This window comes from Cicer arietinum, chromosome 5, assembly GCF_000331145.2.
Source record: "Cicer arietinum cultivar CDC Frontier isolate Library 1 chromosome 5, Cicar.CDCFrontier_v2.0, whole genome shotgun sequence".
In the NCBI taxonomy this organism is placed as follows: Eukaryota; Viridiplantae; Streptophyta; class Magnoliopsida; order Fabales; family Fabaceae; genus Cicer; species Cicer arietinum.
This window is the reverse complement of record NC_021164.2, coordinates 36241354-36248092: the sequence shown is the minus strand read 5'-3', so window position 1 is coordinate 36248092 and position 6739 is coordinate 36241354. Positions and strand designations below refer to the sequence as shown.

Here is a 6739-nt window from a genome sequence, read left to right as displayed (position 1 = left end):
CCTTGATCTATTTCAATCTCTATTACTTTCCACCCAGAAAGTAACAACAGTACCTATCTAACCTTGATAGGATGTAATCTTAAACAAACTATAAACAAACTCTTATAGTTTGAGTTTTTACAATTGGATTGTTTTTTGTCAGAATCTCAGATTTCTCAACTCTTGTTTGAGAATAGATTCTTTACAAAGGATCTAATGATAATTGCGCAAACTAATATATGAATATGAATCAGCAGCTGTTTCACAAAAAGCAGAATGTATGATTGCCTCTGTTTTGCAGAATTTCAAGTATGTATGTGATTGATTTATGGATTTCTTAGCACTTGAATTTCTTGCCTTGATTCTGGATATTGGCCTTCTTTTTATAGGCTGTAGAGGCACTAGATGAAGGTACAAAAGAGCTGTTGGAGAGGCTGTGCTTTTTGACTGAAACATTATTTCAGAATAAAAATAATCCTTCTTTGAAATAGCTTTTTGACTTTATTGGTTTAGCATTTAAAGCAGTTTTGTCCTTTTTTAGAAAGTACTCTTGACGTTTCTTCATTGATCTTGGATGGTACATTCTCTGCCTTGAGTCTTGAGTGTAGCTAGAGAAGTTTGGAGAGGAATTACAGGCTATTTCATAGGGGATGCAGTGTTGCTGTTATTGTGCAGAAAACGGAGAATGATTAATGTTCTTGGTTTGTCAGTTTGAACTTTCTTGAGCTTCAATAATCATTCTGGAGTTCTCGTTTTAATCATTCTGGATTTCCTTTGCAATTGTCTTGTCATATGTCAAGATTGATCGAACCTTCTTGACATTTATTTTTGGAGTTTGCAAATTGTCATGACTTTTGTCTGTCTTTGAGTCCTTTTATTTTTGAGATCAAATAGCCTTTCTGAGCTTGGATAAATCCTACTTGTTCCTTGCCATGTACTGATTAGATATGAACCAATTTCCAGGGCAGACTCTTTGTTAAAGAGGTAGAAAAAGTTTGATCAACATGTTGTGATGAACTTTTTTGAAGCTGGAGATCTTTCTGTGTTTTAATGTTCTTGTTGCTGTTTTTTTTTTGTTTTGCACGATTCTATTCTTAATTAAATTCACTCAAAAGAAGATGTTAAATTAACATAACATTTTAGAATCATAATTAACTTTCTTAATTAACTTTTTGTTTGGTTTCATCAAAACATTAAATTGAGATTTTGTCTCAACACGCATAACCTTCTCAATCTGTTGAGCTAGCTCCCCCGTAGGGGCCAAAACCAAAACATGGCACTAAACCCATCCGTAATTGAGCTGCTGCAAAATTCCAGATCAAAATGTTGCTATCTTCCCAGTTCCTGACTGAGCCTGTTGAATCACATCCAGACCTTTGCAGAAAGGAACAATTCCTCTTTGCTGGATTGCAGAAGGCCTCTCAAAACCGTAAGTATATATGCCTCGCAGAAGGTTTTCTTTCAGCCCCATTGCATCAAAGCTATCATGGACTTCATCATATGAGGTGAAGAATTCTTGTCCATCACTGGCAAGCAGTTCATTCATCTTAGTGTAATAATGATTAGCATCAAATTGTGATCCTTATGGAGCCAAACCCGAAGTTTTTAATACAAATACAACGTATTCTTATACCAGCAGAATTTCCTGCCATTGCAACCAGGACACCACCATCTTCATTGTCATAGACAATTGCAGCTGTGTAGCCCGCATTTTGTGCCATTTTAGCCTTTTCTTCCAAGCTACACCCTCCTCTAATCATCAAAACAAAAAGGTGAACTAACATTCGAAAGTTATGTACATGATAATCTGGTGTTGTGCGAGTCCGATTTCTCCTCCTACATACGTCGTTTCGCCGATCCACTGTTGTAGACGAAGACCTAAATGTTGCAAACCTACTGTCCAAAAATCAGTCCGATCAACGGTTAACGAATGCAAAATCGATGTTTTTGTGAGACTGATTTAACAAAATCGGGAATATGGTTACTCTTTTCTTTTCTCTTTTGGTGGTTGCCTTTCCTATCAAAATAATATCTCTCTTATTTATAGTAAATCCCAAAATCAACCAAAGCTCTTTGATACCATGTTAACAATGAGAAGAGGAAGAAGAGAGACAACCACTCCAGGGTTTCATAACATAAAATGAACCAAAACTTAAGTTAATAGGGTTACACTGAGTATATATATAAAAGAATAGAAATGTCTAAAATACCCTTACTACTAATATATAATAACATTATCTAACAGATATATCACAAAGGTGAGAAAGAAAATAATATTGTGCTTAGGGAAGACAACGACAAAGAAAAAGATAAATCCAACTAAACCCATAAAAAAGTTTGATGTCACAAAAAACTAAATCAAGCAACCTTTGAGATAGAATTAATGACAAGGAACATACTCATGCAAAATTTAATGATAAGGAACATTCTAATGCAGAGATAAATGATAAGAAACTAGACAACGAAACATCAATACAAATAATGATTTGTCTAAACCTAATACTCATTCCCATGTAAAGGTTAATGATAAGGAACTAAACAATGACACATCAAAGCCAAACATGAATTGTCTAAGCCTAGTACTTTTTTGCACTTTTGTTGACAAAATGTTACTAATGAAATAGTAGACTTCAACTTGAATTCAGAAGTGGTGCAACAGTTGGATCTTGTTGATGTCACTTTTGATGATGTTGTAAATGATGACCTTTCCATTCATGACTCCCTTCATTGTGATCTTCATAGAGAGGATTAAGATTATTTTCTTGAGACTCATGAACTAAGAAGGATCAGGAAACTAGTCATGAGACTCAACAAGAAGCTGAGGTTATTGAGGAGCATAAGACAATTGATAAAAAAAAAATCAAACTAAGGTTAATATTGTTGTTGAAAAAAACATAAGGGTGCTTAAGAAACTTTTTGAGGGATTATATTAAGGAAACTACTAGTAAACAACAAAATCCTCTATGTTTTGACGGGGAAGCCCATTTTACTCCCATTTAGCTCATGCACAAATGAAAAAAATTAAAAAATCAGTAGCTCAAGAGATCTAATAGTGGTTCTACGTTTTTCATTAAATTTATCATTGTGTCTACCATGTTTTATATAAATTCATTATTTTTGAAGGATAGTAAAGATAACTTTGGGCTAGTTAGGGTTTTCTTCCTTGCATGGCTAGCATCTTCCTTTGGTTGTGCTTGGCCTCACCTCATCCGATTCCATTGGACAAGACAACCACCTCATATTGATCCTTTTCAACGAGTTACTAAAACAACGAGTTACTAATGTTGGATTTTGATCCTTTGACTCCTAATTTTGGCATAATTAATAATTCAACAATGTTCATACAATGCATGATAAATCTAATATTTGAATTGAGCAAGATTTCAGGAACCATAATCAAACCCTACACACTTGGATCAAATTGCTTGGAACACAAGAAATCAACAAAAGTTGAATTCTGAATATGTAAATCGATTGGGAAATCGATTTCATAACAAGGGTGTAAGGAAATCTTAAGTGTTTGGAAATGTGCAATCGATTAGGCAATCGATTAGCTCAATTAAAAAATGAAAAATGCACAAGTCAGTAGCCTCTGATTTGGAGGAAATCGATTGGTAAATCGATTGAACATTTCACAAATCAAACCTGATGGTAACACATCGATTGGTAAATCGATTGGATGAGTCACAGTGGCACTCCAGTGCTGAGGGAATCGATTAGCAAATCGATTGATAAAATATCATTTGAAAAATGACCTCTCCTGTGACAAATACAATCGATTGGACAATCTATTGTTAACACTTTCAATTTTGTTAAAGTTTGGTTGCAATCGATTGGGAAATCGATTGAACTAAACACCAGGTAAAAACTTTTCAGGAACATGCCACCAAAGCGATTGACAAGTTGATTGATATCAAATAGCTGAGTCACTGTTTTGAATTAAATCGATTGGCAAATCGATTGATATTAAAACTGAGTCACTATTTTGAATCACATCGATTACCAAATCGATTGACATCAAAAACCTGAGCCACTGTTTTGAAAACAATCGATTGGCAAATCGATTGAAATAAACTTGTTGAAAACACAGTGAACTCTGAAGTTTGGCAAATCGATTGAGTAATCGATTGAAAATAGTTTTATTAAAACAGTTTCCCAGAAATCGATTAGGCAATCGATTTATACAGGTCTGGACATGTTCTACTGAAAAGTGTTGTTTTAAAGAATCGATTGGTAAATCGATTAGCTTGTATAGTTTCAAGATTAAAGAAAACCAAGATCGCGATAATCGATTGGCAAATCGATTTAGCTCATTTTATAACTTTACAAAATCGATTGGGAAATCGATTTCGTAGTTGGTTTTTCAGAAACTATATAAGATGTCTTTCAATCTTTATTCTAACAACTTTTACATAACATTTCATAACTTTCATAATTTCTCACAACGCTCTTAGCTGTTCATAACAACAAACTAACAACTTCATAATTGTGATTACAGATCTCAATACAGTTTGTTGACAATCTAAGAGAAATGATAATGTGCTCAAGAACAATCCATGAATATCCAGATTTGTGAAGAGCAACATTCATAAAGATTGAAGACCCTTTTGTTTTACAATCTTTATTCTTTCTGTAATAAAACTTTGAACGAAATAGAACGCAAGAAAAGCCAGCTCGAAACTGGTGGCTACTTTCTTGGTTGAGAGGACTCAACAAGAAAGAGTCGCACTTTGATTCTGTGATAGGCTGCTGAGTGTCTTCAAGGATCAGAGGGTATTCAATAGGAAAGATATAATTAGAGATTGATAGGTTTCAGGGAGGAAACTGGAAAATCTTTGTAATTGATTCTTTCTATTGAAGGAGAAGAAAATCTGAAATCCGATTGGATTTTCAGGACTGGACGTAGGTTGTTGTGGAACAACCGAACCAGGATAAATCTCTGTGTCTTCTTCTCTAACTCTCTCTCTTTAATTTTCTATATTGCTAACGTTGCATGCCTCAAAATTTAATTTCCGCTGTGCGCTTGATACTGATTAATTTGGTAACGAAAACTGATATATTTTCTTTATTGCGAGGTCACTGATACCAACAATTGGTATCAGAGCCAACTTCTTGAGAGGTAAAACTTATAAGAAGATGGCCTCAACTGACGTTCTGGGAGAAGGCGCTTCGTTAGCTCGACCACCAGCTTTCAACGGTACAGCCTACATGTACTGGAAGCAAAGAATGCTCATATTTCTGGAAGCAAGTGGCATAGATATCCTTGATGCTGTTGAAAACGGTCCGTACATTCCCAAGATTGCAGGAACTGACAACTCAATGATTATCAAGCCTAGAGCCGACTGGTCAGATGATGACAAGAAGAAGGTTGGTTTCAATGCGAAGGCTAAGAACATCATCACGTCCGCCCTATGTGCAGAAGAGTTCTTTAGAGTGTCCAATTGCAAGTCAGCAAAAGAGATGTGGGACATCCTCCAAGAAACTCACGAAGGTACTACTGATGTTAAGAGAGCTCGTGTGAATACGCTCATGCACGAATATGAATTATTTAGCATGAAGAAAGAAGAGTCAATCAGCGATTTGCAAACCAGATTCACACACATAGTCAACAACCTGCATGCACTAGGAAAAGATGTGGATAATGAACAGCAGATTGGAAAGATCATGAGATGTTTAACCAGAGAATGGCAGCCCAAGATTACCGCAATAGCTGAGTCTAAGGATCTAGCAAAGATAACGACAGCAACATTATTTGGTAAATTGAGGGAACATGAAATGGAATTACAACGACTGGATGAATCAGAAATTGAAAGTAGGAAAAAGAAAGGATTATGCTTGAAAGTACAAACCAAGCAATCTAAACCTGAATCCAATAGCTACTCAGATGGATCCAGCAGTGAAAAAGAAGAGACTGAAATCGAATCACTTGTCAAGAAATTTAAGAAGTTTCTGAAGAAGAAAGATAACAAATTCAGAAAACCATCCAGCTCTAAGACTAGTGACATCAAGACAGTTACATGCTACGAATGTGGTAAGATTGGTCACACAAAGTCGGAATGCTACAAACTGAAGAACAAGAATAGAGCTCACAAAGCCAAAAGAGCATATATTGCATGGAGTGACAACGATAACGATGAGTCCTCTGCCTCTTCGGATGAAGAAAAAGTGAATTTATGTCTCATGGCTCACACTAATTCAGAATCTGACAGTGAGGTTAGTTCGCAATTTAATCCAACATATGATGAGCTTCAAGAAGCTTTCAATGAATTGCATGATGATTATGTGAAATCCATAAAACAGTTGTTAAGCACAAAGAAAATGCTTGAACAAATGAATGTTGAACACAAAGAAATTGAAAATTTATGTGAACAACTGAAAAAGGATTCACAAGAAAAATCTGCAAAGTGCATTGAACTTGAAGATACTATTGCATCATTAAAATCTGATTTATTAAATTTTGCAAATAGTAAAGATAAGCTAAATGTCATACTTAGCAATCAAAGACATGTTTATGAAAAATCTGGTTTAGGATATACACCAAATATGCATGTCAAAAGAAAAAATAAAAACAGATCTGGTATTGGTTATATGCAAACCAGAAATGTCAAACATGGTCAAAAATCTTTTATTGCTAAGAATATGTATGATATCTTTACTAAGCCAAATCACCATTCATCCTTTGATGGCAAATGTCATTTCTGTTGTAGAAAGGGACATTTTGTGTCTAACTGCAAATTTAAAAAATTAGCCAATCAAGGAT

General features: G+C 34.9%; 1 pseudogene; it reads right to left on the bottom strand.

The window, feature by feature from the left end:
• Positions 1 to 1700, bottom strand: part of LOC101512394 (eukaryotic initiation factor 4A-8-like) — a 10931-nt pseudogene extending 9231 nt beyond the window's left edge.
• Between the last annotated feature and the right edge of the window lie 5039 nt (positions 1701 to 6739).